This window comes from Lactuca sativa, chromosome 8, assembly GCF_002870075.4.
Source record: "Lactuca sativa cultivar Salinas chromosome 8, Lsat_Salinas_v11, whole genome shotgun sequence".
Lineage (NCBI taxonomy): Eukaryota > Viridiplantae > Streptophyta > Magnoliopsida > Asterales > Asteraceae > Lactuca > Lactuca sativa.
In genome coordinates this window covers 299,811,864-299,826,101 of record NC_056630.2, presented here as the reverse complement: position 1 = coordinate 299,826,101, position 14,238 = coordinate 299,811,864, and positions in this window count along the sequence as shown.

Below are 14,238 nucleotides of genomic sequence, written 5' to 3'. Positions count from 1 at the left end.
TGATTTGTTACTTACGAGTTGGTTATGCATTGATTGTATGAAAACGCATTGGTAACTCGATGTTATAAAACGTGCTTTTGTGTATAATTCAATGAGTGGTAGAACAAACATATGAGTCAAAGTTTAGTTGTTCCTTATTGGATTAGAAGCTGATATTTGGGCCCCTCGATGATTTTGTTTTGACCTATGTACCGGGCCTGGTCAGAACTAAGTTGATGTGTTCAATTATGTTCTTTGTTAAACAAATCGGTAATTGGGAAACAAACTGTTGGACAATAAGTAAGACATTGTTCCATGTATTTTTCCGACTGATATCTAGAATAGAGGATTATATGATCAATTATCTTAAATGGCGTATCATCATCTTCTCAGTTCCAAGAGACCTTGAAAGAGCTACGATTGTCGGTCGGTTCCTGAAGTACTAGAGTTATAGTAATTAGATTTATCCTAGTGGGAGACTGTTGGATAAGGTGTCTAAGTCCATAACTATTTATGGTAAGTACTTGACCCAACCCGGCATGGTCCATTTGGGTTGCATGGCACCATGCAATTGGATAGACTAAATGAGAGAAATCACACTTGGAGATTATTAATATATTATAAGTTCTAATATATTAATAATATTATTCGATTAGTTTGATCAAGAATTAATTTAGAATTAATTAAGTGATCAAAAGATAACTAATTAAATATATGGGTTGATTTTGTAAACCATCCATATCTTGTATAGTGGGCTAAGAGGCTCCATGGATTATCAAGTTGTGTTCCACCCATAGGATGCTCCATGGGAGTTACAAACCCATGGGTCATGGAAATGAAGAGTCATGACACATTAGGGTTTACTTGGTGTAACCGTAGATGTGTCAACACTATATAAGAGTCCCATTCTCCACCAAAATCGGCTACACATAGGAAATAAGAGGGCTAGGCCGATTTTAAGAAGTGTGTATTCTCTCAAAAGTCATTCCAAGAGCATTTGGTGTTGTGTGAAGCATTTTAGGCATCACACTTGGGGTGCTAGGCTCACAAGGTTTCAAGGAACATAAACAACAACAAGGTAAGTTATTCTATCTTTCATTCAAGTTAAAAATTGTTCCCCATGTATGCTAGATAGGAATATAACCTTGGAATTCAAGTTTGCATGATAATTAGACAAACATAGATCCAAGGTTATTAGGGTTGCATGTACACTTAGGAAGTGTTAGAATGCTCAAAACCCATCAATTAAAGCCTGTGATCTAGATCACAAGCAAAGGGAAATCAACCATGTGAACTCTTATTCTACTGAAAATCTTGGGATTTCATCAAACAATGCCTTTTCATCCTTTACCACTCCACAAAATCATGCTTTTGTTGTTCCACAACCACTGTCCCAAGTTGTTCCACCATCTATGTCTTATCCACATCCAACCTCTTACTCAAAAGCCCCTGTTACAACCTCTACTCCCAAAGAAGTTCAAGAGAACATGGCCCTAGCTTCTGGCTTGGTGAATTGCTACGATGCCTTTGTGGCTGGAGAATTTCCTCCGCAAAATTATTTTGTTGACCTTGATCAGATTCAACCACATGATGTTGATGAAATGGACATTAGATGGCAAATCGCAATGGCGGTATTTAGGGCCACACAATTTGCAAAGAAAATTGGAAAGAACAATTGGAGGATGAATGCAGAGAAGAAAGTTGGATTCAAAAAGGGAAAGCTGAGATGATTTAAATTTCATGAGCCTGGTCATTTTGCTTGTGACTGTCCGAAACGTGATCAAAGAGTAAATCATGAGAGGACCACGGTACCAGTGGGAAACAACAGGGGAGCTGCTGCTAATAACGAGACCGCAAGTCAGGCGGTGGTAGCTCAGTCATTTGATTGGGAGGATCAAATTTAGGCCCCAACTATTTCAAGACCTGAAAATGCTCATTTGCCCTAGATCAGTAACATCCCTGAGGAGAAAGTTGAAGAGAATCTTGGCAAAGAGATGATGGCATTACAATTTGCTTTCATGGTATCCACTACCCCTGAGCCTGAGAAGAAAGAGGTCAGTCAATCATCCTGTTCTCAAACATGCATTGATATTGTTAAATCTTTACGCGAACGAATAGAGCTATTGCGCAGAGAAAACGAGGACCTTATAAAATATGAAGGATATACACTTAGGAAGGCCCAAAAGCCTTTAAAAATAGAATTAGAGGCCAAAACAAAGTATTTTAGGAAACTACAGGAAGAGTTTATCAACAAGTGTGAGAACTACAATTTTATCAAGAAACAACTTGCCAGTGTGACTAATGAGCTTGACACATTAAGAATTTTATTTGAAAATGTTGCTTTTAATTTCAAAAAATATGATCTGTCAAGTAAGAAAGTTACAACCATGATAGAGCAGTAACTAAAATGGCAAGACAAGAAACAAGTAGGTATAGGGTATGAGAGTCTCCCTCCTCCGTTTAACCACAATTACACTGCTATCCCTATGACATAGGAAGAGATGGACAGAGAGGAATTTCTTGCTTATGGAAAACCTATTGTACCTGTGACGGAGAGTAGTGCTAGGGAAAAGGATACTAACATTTCTACTTCCTATGAAAATTCTCCATTAATTCATGGCAAGTAAGCAGCAGAAGAGAGTATGTCTGATAATAACAATGTTTCTAAATCTGATGTCTATGTTTCAAACCCTGATGTTTTTGTTTCTGACTCTAAAACTGATGTTTTGGTTTGTGATGATTTTGTGTCAAATCTAATGGTTCAGTTGTTTTTGTTAAGTGTGGTGATGTATTTGATAAATCTAATGTTTCTATCACAAGCACATCCACTCCACTAACACCTGTCACACAATCTGAGTCTTGCACATGCACACGTGTGAAAAGTAAGGGAGTCAATAAGAATAATAGACCAAAAAAGAGTGGTACCAGTTTTTATGCTAAGAAACAGACATGCTTTAACTATGCAATTGATGGTCAAATTGAACACAATTGTCCAAATCGTGTATTTGTTCCTTTTAATGCACATAGAAGAGAGAATGAGTTGCGAGGAAGATCTCTCATGAGAAAGTTCTCGAGATCTCGTTCTTGTGATGATGATTGGAATGTAAATAATGACAGAAAACGGGCAGAGCCTAAAAATAATAAACAATTTTTTCATGAAAATACAACAGGTACTTTTACAAAACCGAATGTGGTGAAGCCAATACTGGTTAGGTCAAATCCGTCTTGACGGTCAACTTCAAGTTCAAAATCAGGTGCCGAGGCACCCATCCTCTCGAACAAGAAATGAGTTAAACACAACTATAGATGGGTACCAAAGGTTCAATCTCCCATATCGTCTAATGATTTCTAACATTTCTTCATCTTATGTTTGTGATAAGTAGGATATGTCATGGGAGAGAGTACCTTGCAAAGATTACAAAGGTCGACCCAGTTTCAAAATGGACTAGGTTCCAAAGACTAACTGATCTCGCTCTGTGTTGGAGCAGTTATGGAGGCATATCATCAGACTTTGGTTTGTTGATAGTGGCTGTTACAAGAACATGATAAGGGACATCTCTCAACTGTACAACATTCAGAACTTTGTTTGAGAGTATGTGTCATTTTCGGGAAGGGAAGAAAGGAAAGTATCACACATAGGGTTTCTGCTTAACGATGTGAAGAATTTTCAGATCGGTTATGAGATTGAAATATGCATGTTGTTCTCAGACCTACTGGATGCAAATTCAATTAGTGACTTACAATTTCAGTTTTCTTCTCGATACTCCTGAGTTTTTCTTACAATGATTCGTTTTGAAAACAATCTTTTATTTTCTTGTAGTCTTTCGTTAGTAGGTACTGTTTGGGAAGTGATATGAAGTATAGTGCTAAAGGGCACTTTATGATGCGTGTAATGCACTAAAGTCGAATTGTCTAGACTCTATGTTCAATGTGCTGATAAGCACAAAGGATTCAAAAGGACTAGACTTAGATTGAAAATGAAAGTACTAGACAATATGAACTTAGATAGTTTCATTTGGACTGAGCAGACGACACGCATGTAGATTGAGTAGTGAGATAAACAGGGGAACCTGCGAGATACACCAAAAGTTAATTATCTAGAACTTTGGATCAGCATTTCCATGATGTATGGACTCATGTCCTTAATTCCGGTACAGATAGGGCGACTGAGGGGTTCTGATAAACTAGGTCTGTAGGAAATTATTTTCTTGCTTTCTATCTATCAGTCATATGTTGCTTCCTTTGTGTGATTGGAACATATCCGATGTGGTATGTAACATATGCACCACTATCTCTATGCATGTCCTTATCTATGCAATTCTTTCTATCTGTTAGTCGTATGTTATTCCCTCTGCGTGATCGGAAGATCCGACCTGGGACACAACATATGCACCTTACTATTTCTCAATCCCTATCTATGTTAGGCATATGTGATTCCCTCTACGTGATTGGAAAACATCTGACCTAGGATACAACATATTCACTTCTATATCTGACTTCTTTCTTAATGATTGAAACTGAGCATACGACACGCATGTAGATTGAGTAGTGAGATAAACAGGGGAACCTGCGAGATACACCAAAAGTTAATTATCTAGAACTTTGGATCAGCATTTCCATGATGTATGGACTCATGTCCTTAATTCCGGTACAGATAGGGCGACTGAGGGGTTCTGATAAACTAGGTCTGTAGGAAATTATTTTCTTGCTTTCTATCTATCAGTCATATGTTGCTTCCTTTGTGTGATTGGAACATATCCGATGTGGTATGTAACATATGCACCACTATCTCTATGCATGTCCTTATCTATGCAATTCTTTCTATCTGTTAGTCGTATGTTATTCCCTCTGCGTGATCGGAAGATCCGACCTGGGACACAGCATATGCACCTTACTATTTCTCAATCCCTATCTATGTTAGGCATATGTGATTCCCTCTACGTGATTGGAAAACATCTGACCTAGGATACAACATATTCACTTCTATATCTGACTTCTTTCTTAATGATTGAAACTGAGCATACGACACGCATGTAGATTGAGTAGTGAGATAAACAGGGGAACCTGCGAGATACACCAAAAGTTAATTATCTAGAACTTTGGATCAGCATTTCCATGATGTATGGACTCATGTCCTTAATTCCGGTACAGATAGGGCGACTGAGGGGTTCTGATAAACTAGGTCTGTAGGAAATTATTTTCTTGCTTTCTATCTATCAGTCATATGTTGCTTCCTTTGTGTGATTGGAACATATCCGATGTGGTATGTAACATATGCACCACTATCTCTATGCATGTCCTTATCTATGCAATTCTTTCTATCTGTTAGTCGTATGTTATTCCCTCTGCGTGATCGGAAGATCCGACCTGGGACACAGCATATGCACCTTACTATTTCTCAATCCCTATCTATGTTAGGCATATGTGATTCCCTCTACGTGATTGGAAAACATCTGACCTAGGATACAACATATTCACTTCTATATCTGACTTCTTTCTTAATGATTGAAACTGAGCATACGACACGCATGTAGATTGAGTAGTGAGATAAACAGGGGAACCTGCGAGATACACCAAAAGTTAATTATCTAGAACTTTGGATCAGCATTTCCATGATGTATGGACTCATGTCCTTAATTCCGGTACAGATAGGGCGACTGAGGGGTTCTGATAAACTAGGTCTGTAGGAAATTATTTTCTTGCTTTCGATCTATCAGTCATATGTTGCTTCCTTTGTGTGATTGGAACATATCCGATGTGGTATGTAACATATGCACCTCTATCTCTATGCATGTCCTTATCTATTCAATTCTTTCTATCTGTTAGTTGTATGTTATTACCTCTGCGTGATCGGAAGATCCGACCTGGGACACAGCATATGCACCTTACTATTTCTCAATCCCTATCTATGTTAGTCATATGTGATTGCCTCTACGTGATTGGAAAACATCCGACCTGGGATACAACATACTCACTTCTATATCTGACTTCTTTCTTAATGACTGAATACTCACCTAAAGTAAGGAGTTATTTGGAACTCTTGATTACCAGGGTATATTGGGAAGTGGGAAACACGTTATAGTGTATCTAAAATTGAACCATTTAATAGGTTGTCTTTAGGTCTCGCTACTTAATTTAATTGGACAACAATATCTTTAGTCGTTGTCAGCTAAATTGTCCATTTAGGAAGAAGATCACAATGTCTTGTCACTTATAATCTGTCCAATTTGTCCATATCCTTTGTGTTTAAGTGGACCATAATACCGGTGATTGACCAGATCTAGACACGCAGGTGTGTGCTGATAAACGTTATTGAACTGCTTGACATCTTTGATCACAAAAGTTTTAAATTTTGTTAGAGTAAATTACTGAAATCGTCCCTCCGGTTTGGTCAAAATTGCACGTTTGGTGCCTAATTTTTTTTTTGCACTCTGATCGTCCCTATGGTTTGATTTTGTTGCATTTTTCGTCCCTTGCATATATAAAGTTAGGGACCAAATGTGCAATTTTGACCAAACCATAGGGACGAAAAACACAACAAAATCAAACCATAGGGATGAGCCGAGTGCAAAAAACGGGTTAGGGACCAAGCTTGCAATTTTGACTAAACTATAGGGACGATTTTAGTAATTTACTCATTTTGTTATTATTTTTGTTTTTGGTAAATTTGTTCATAGTTTTTCCTCTATGCACAATTTTAGGGGAATAATTAAAAATTTTAAAAATCAAACAAAAATCAGAAAAATAAAAAATCCAAAAATATTGTTATTTATGTTTTATTTATTTTTTAAAAAATATAAAAAATCCAAAAATATTTTTTGTTTCTGTTTTACTTTTTTAAGAAATATGAAAAATGCAAAAATATTGTGTGCTAAGTTTTTTTTTAGTTTTGTTTTTATCGCAAATTTTCTTTGTCTTGAAAAGTGAATTCAGATGTAGATGAGAATCATGGAGACTGTATCAAAAATTTCCGAGCCAAAGCTTCATTCGTGATCATTGAAGAATTTTCATTTGAAGGAGCAAGAAATGAAGATTATTCTTTCAACATTCATTCTTTCAAACCCAGAAGCAAGGTGAAGTTGTACTTGAAGATTATGTGACAGATTGCATTGAAGCCTGCTCAATTAATTTGTTGCTATTTGTGTAGCTGCTGAAGTGATTCATAAGATTCGTTCTTTTTGATATTCTCTCTGAAGATTCTCAAGCTGAAAGCGCCATTTTTCAAGAATCTCTACAATGAAGCCTCCTCAGCCAACATTCGTTCAACGCCAAATTTTGAAAACATGCCCATCCGTTTAAGATGAAGTTATTCAGCTATAAGATTTAGTTGTTCATCTTGAAGTTGTGAAGAAATAAAAGATTAAAGCTGAACCCAAGCTTCAAATGAAGATTAACAAGAAAAGCCAACAACATTTTTAGGGGGAGTTTGTTGGGTGAAAAGAAAAGTTATAAACCAAGGGGGAGATTTTTGGGTCTAATAATTTGGTTTATACTTTACTTTTCTAGTATTTAATAGGTTTTGGTCTAATATCAAAAACAAACTTGGGTTTACGGTTCATATGGTGTTTGTGGTTGGGTGTGTTTACAACCGCAAACTAGTTTACGGCTGCAAATACACTTACGACTATAAACGTGTTTGCAGCCACTGTTCCCTATATATATATATATATATATATATATATATATATATATATATATATATATATATATATATATATATATATATATATATATATATATATTGTCTGTAGAGTCATAAGAAAAGGAGGCTAAGTGTGTGTAAATCAAGGTGTAGAGAGAAAGTGAGAGAGAATAGGAGTGTGTGTGTGAGAATCTCATATGTATGGAACATCAATCTCATTATTGAATACATCATAGATTCATCATCTTTTTATTCTCCATTTGATCATGCATCATCCACTTTACTGGGATTCCGCACCATCAAGTGGATCGGATTGATACATCAAGCAAAATTTAGGACTTACAGAAACTCTGGTTGAACCATTTGACTAGTCCGTAGCTCCGAGGTGTTCCATTAGAGTTAGTGTTCCACCTGTGTTATATGGTTTTCATATAACAGTTGAAGGTGATATATTTATCAGTGATAGCACACTGATAAATTTGAATGAACCTAACAACTATAAGGAAGCCATGACATGCCCCGAGTCTGCTAAGTGGAAAAAGGCTATGGACAGCAAGATTCAGTCGATGTATGACAATCATGTTTGGAACTTGGTTGATAATGTACCGGGCCATATGACACTCGGCTGCAAATGGATCTTCAAGAAGAAGACCGATATGGATGGTAATGTACACACATATAAAGTGCGACTGTTTGCGAAGGGCTTTACTCAAACTCCGGGAGTTGAGTATGATGAGACGTTCTCATCAGTAGCGAAGATTAAATCCATAAGGGTTACGCTAGCCATAGCTGCATTTCATGACAATGAAATATGGAAAATGGATGTCAAAACCGCTTTCCTTAATAGAAAGTTGGCTGAGGATGTTTACATGAGTCAGCCAGAGGGTTTTGTCAGTACAAAGTACCCTAATAGAGTGTGTAAGCTTGAGAAATCTATATATAGATTGAAACAAGCATCTCGTAAATGGAATCTTTGTTTTGATGAGAAATTCAAAGATTTCGGATTTTCGAGAAACGAGGATGAGTCCTGTGTATATGTCTAAGCTAGTGGGAGTATAGTTAGCTTGCTGGTGTTGTATGTGGATGACATAATACTCATAGGAAATGACATCCCAAACTTGCGGGAGGTCAAGTCCTGGCTTGGGAAGTGTTTTGCTATGAAGGACCTCGAAGAAGCTTCCTATATCGTAGGGATAAGGATATTGAGAAACAGAAGTAAAAGACTAATAGGACTTAGTCAAAGTACCTACTTGGACAAGGTGTTGAAACGTTTTAGCATGTAGAACTCCATGAAAGGAGACTTAGCTATCCAAGGCAATACCAAACGAGTAAGACTCAGACTCCAAGTACAAAGGCTGAGATAGAAGAAATGAGTCATATACGATATGCTTTTGCAGTTGGTTCGATCATGTATGCTATGACTTGTACTCACCCTGATGTGGCCTTTTATTTGAGCATGGTCAACAGATATCAATGGAACCCTGGTAAAGCTTATTGGACTGTAGTTAAGAATATTCTCAAGTACCTGCGGCGTTCTAAGGACTGGATCCTTACCCTCGGTGGGAGCGATGTCTTGAGAATAATAGGATACAGTGATGCAAGCTTTCAGAATGACATAGATATCTTCCGCTCTCATTCGGGATGGGTGTTTACCCTGAATGGAGGAGCAGTGACATGGAAAAGTTCCAAGCAGGAGACTGTAGCTGATTCAACGTCTGAATCAGAGTACATATCAGCAAGCGAAGCAACGAAGGAGGTGGTTGCCTTAACCAAGGGGTGGTTGCCTTAACCAAGGAACCAAGTGATCATGGAAGATCCAGACATATCAACAGAAAGTACAACTTCATAATACATCAAGTAGATGAAGGGCACCTCGTGGTAAATAGGATATCGTCAGAGAACAACGCAGTAGATCCCCTCACAAAGGGACTGACTAGGGTTAGGCACTTGAAGCATGCAAGGGGCATTGGGTTGAAGGAAAATATTAGTTTTTGTGATTAGATAAACTGAAACTTGTAATAGATAAATTGTAATTGACATTTGATGATGAATAAAAGGAGTTTTATTTATATGTAATGTTATCATCTTGTGTCAATTATTTATTATTGTTTCAGTTTGCATGTTTTGACTTCCAGAATAAATAAGATTAATTCAAACTATCCACAGTTGTTCATACTTTGGAAGTAGGTATGAAAGAAGACTGTCATGAGTTGGCTTGTAGGATAATCTAAGGAGTTAGGCATGGCCACAGGTTTGCTACACAATTCATGAGTACTCTGAAATAAGATTTGAGTATGGGATCAACCCGCCTCATTTGTATTACTTCATGTAATTTATCATGAGTGATTGTGTAACGACCCAATTTTATTGGAAAACATTTGTGAATAAACATTGTTTGATCCTATCATTTCATAAACATATTTCGTGTCTGAAAACCAAAACATAAAAACAACCATAATGTCAGAGTACAAAATCCCAGAATAACTCATGGTGCGGAAAACAATGTGTGTGTATGATGTGTCGCTACCGCGCCAGCTCCTTCCCCTTCGAAGAAGAGATACCTGAAAACAAAACTGTAAACTGTAAGCACGAAGCTTAGTGAGTTCCCCCATCGTACCACATACCAAACAATATCATAACATATAAATACTGTCAGGCATATCTGGGTGCCCGACCTACCCCTTTGGTCCTTTAGACCGGATACTGCCTAGCATATCTTGGTGTTGGCCTCCTGTTTGGTCCTTTCGACCAGATACTGCATAGAATATCTAGGTGCTGGCCTCCCCTTCGGTCCTTCCAACTGGATACTGCTTAGCATATCTGGGTGCTGGCCTCCCTTTCGGTCCTTTCGACCGGATACTGCCTAGCATATCTGGTTACTGGCCTCCCCTTTGGTCCTTTCGACCGGTAACCGGGGACTATTTCACCCCTACTACTACCACATAATATCATATCACTCATATCATAATCTGGCTAGCATGACTGTGTACTAAACCACCCCTTCGGTCCTATCGACCGGTAACTGGGGACTATTTCACCCCTACTACCACTATCACATAATATCATAACATACTAGCACATAAACATATCAAATAGTAGCAAACCTAGATGAATATCATAAAGACAATCATCTAACATACAACTCCTACTGGTGGGCCAGCATTGTGGCCGTAGACCCACCGCTACTGGAAGGTAACTCACCTCGAAAACTAGCTGCTGAAAGTCTACTTGCTAGATGTCTGACTGCTGCACCGGCAATCCTCTGGCTATAATTCCATAAACATACATTAGTCACTCCTAAATACCCTTAGGTCAAATGACTAACCTACCCCTGGTCCAAGGTCAACTCCTTGGTCAAAGTCAACTTCCAGTTGACTGGACTCGCCGAATCATGGTGCAGACTCGCTGAGTCCCTCTCTTACTATCCCAACACTAACTCATCAAGTCCCTCTTCCCACTCACTGAGTTACCCTTAACTCACTAATTGGGACGACTAGACCGTCTCGCGATCCGACTCGCCGAGTCCGAGAACAACTCGTCGAGTTCCCCGAGCAGATCTCCTACCCGCTTCCAAATCCTCACCAGAGCATCCATCTTGAGGATTTGGGTTTCTGGGACTATTACTACATGTTAAATTGCTAATCCAGCGAGCAGCTACGAAGGGTTGGACCTTCTACTCTTAAACCCCTCTTAACTCAGTAACAGTTCATATGACTTGCCGAGTTTGAAGAATAACTCGTCGAATTCCAGCCAATCTTAAAAGGACTCGCCGAGTCCGAGAACAACTCGCCGAGTCCCCCGAGTAGATCTCCTACCCGCCTCCAAATCCTCACCAGAGCATCCATCTTGAGGATTTGGGTTTCTGGGACTATTGCTACACATTAAATTGCAAATCCAGTGTGCAGCTACGAAGGGTTGGACCTTCTACTCTTAAACCCCTCTTAACTCAGTAACAGTTCATATGAATCTCCGAGTTTGAAGAATAACTCGTCGAGTTCCAAGCAATGTTAAAAGGACTCGCCGAGTTGTTCATACCACTCGTCGAGTCTAGGACCATTATCATAGAACTCGCCGAGTCCACTTTGGAACTCGCCGAGTCCCTTCAACCCTCCTCCCATACAGACCAAATATGAGACATGCAACGGTTCCAAACCATAGATCTAAGCTACTAGGGTATGATTATCACGTAAAGTTGCAAACTTTACATGCATGCATGGCCCTATTAGCTACAAAAGGTAATTCAAAGCTCTTTATGAGGTCAGACATTCAATAGGGACCTCAATCACTTCAACCACAGAGACTTTACACTTCTAAGATGTCCATAAGGTCCAAATCTGAAGTCCTTTCAGAACAAAGCGCATAACGACATGAGGTTTCAGCTTTTAGGACTTGAAAACCATCAATTAGGGACAAAAGGGGATCTAATTAACTAGAGATCAAGGTAGGAACTTTTCTACCTGAATGGAAGCTTCTCACAGTGTAGATTTCGGATCTACTTCCCCTCCTTGCACTCTTCTACTCGGCGAGTCAGTCCTTCGACTCACCGAGTCAAGGCCAAAATTGCAAATCAATAAAAGGATTAAATACAAGAATACGTACCAAGAATCAGGTGCTATGGATTGTGAGATGATAATATCATGTATATGTCTTCAAACCTTGATATAGGAGATGTTGACTATGAGTTCGTTATGCATTGATGATACGAAAACTCATCAGTAACTTGATGTTATAAAACGTGTCATTATGCATGATTTAATGAGTAGTTAGTACAAGCATACAAGGTCGAATTTTATCTGTTCCTTTTATCCTAAGAGGATTAAAAGAAATATCTTGGGCCCTCGATGATTCTGTTTTGACTTATGTGCCAGGGCTGATCAGAACTAAATTGATGTGTTCAGTTATGTTCTATGTCAGACTAATCGGAAATCGGGAAACAAACTGTTGGACAATAAGTATGAGATTGTTCCAAGTATTTGCCCAGCTAATATCTTGAGAACAAAGGAGTATATGATCCCTTATCTAAAGGATACGTCCCTGACTGGGTCAGAGTTGATAGCGGCGTATTAAGCTTATGATTGCTAAGTCGGATCCTAAAGTCACTTAGGCAGCTATATTTATTAGACTTATCCAAGTGGGAGACTGTTCGATTTAGTGTCTAAGCCGATAACTATAACTGGTATGTACTTGACCCTATAGTAGCCTGGTCCTTTGGGGTTGCCTTCACCTATTCAATTTGATAGGATGGTTTTATGAGAATAAGGTTATTTACGATTTATTAATATATTATAAGTATAATATATTAATATGTTTATTTAATTAGTACTGTCCAAGAATTAATTTGGAAATAATTTTGTGGTCAAAAGACACTAATTAAATATGTAGGGATTGATTATATAAATCAATGATACTTATGGGCTAAGTGATCCATGATTATGTAAGTTGGCTAAACAAATAATATAACCCATGGATAGTCCATGGAGGTTAAACCCATGGGTCATAGGAATGTGGAAAGTCATGGATCATTAGGGTTTACAAAGTGTTACCCTAGCACTTGCTACAACTATAAATAGCCCCCTCCAGGCTCCAAAATCAGTTGCACCTTCAAAAGAGTTAAGTGACTTATTTTCTTAGAGCCTCCTTTGCATATTGGTGTTTGTGAACCATTAGAGGCATCACACTTAAGGTGCTCAAGTTTACAAAGGTGGAGAACTCTACCCTATGCTAAAGGTATGTATCCTAACTACGTTTTGATTATATATTGCTTTAATTGTACGCTAGCTAGGGTGATTGCTTTGGACAATGAAAATGTATGTATAATTAAAGAAAACATAGATCCAAAGCATTTAGGGTTGCATGCGCACCTGGGAAGTGTTATAGTGCTCAAAACCCAACAAGATTAACCCACACTCACCTGAATCACTTCGTGGAATTTATCACGACTGATTCTGAGACGATAATATAATATAAACTTCAAACTAAGATATATAAGTTGTTGACTACGAGTTGGTTGTGCATTGATGATACAAAAACAAAACAGTAACTTGATGTTATAAAACATATCATTGTGCATGAATTAACGAGTAGTTAGTACAAACATATAATGTTGAAGTTTATCTATTCCTTTTATCCTAAGAGGATTGAAAACGATATCTTGGGCCCCTCGGTGATTTTGTTTTGTCTATGTGCTGGGCCCGACGAATTAGAAATCGGGAAACAAATTGCAGGACAATAAGTATGACTATGTTCCATGTATTTGTCCGCATATAGATCTTGAGTACAGAGGAATATATGATCCGTTATATAAAGGATGAGTCACTAACTGGGTAAGAGTTCGATAGTGGCTTTTGAAAGCTTATGATATCTAATTGGATCCTGAAGTTGCATTGGCAGTTAAAGTTATTAGACTTATCCAAGTGGGAGACTGTTGGATTTGGTGTCTAAGCCCATAACAATAATTGGGATGTACTTGACCCAATTGTAGCATGGTCCTTTTGGGTTGCCTTCACCAGTGCAATTTGATAGGATGTACTTTTGAGAATAAGGTTATTCAAGATTTATTAATATAATACAAGTATAATATATTAATATCAAATAATATTATTTATTTAGTATTGATC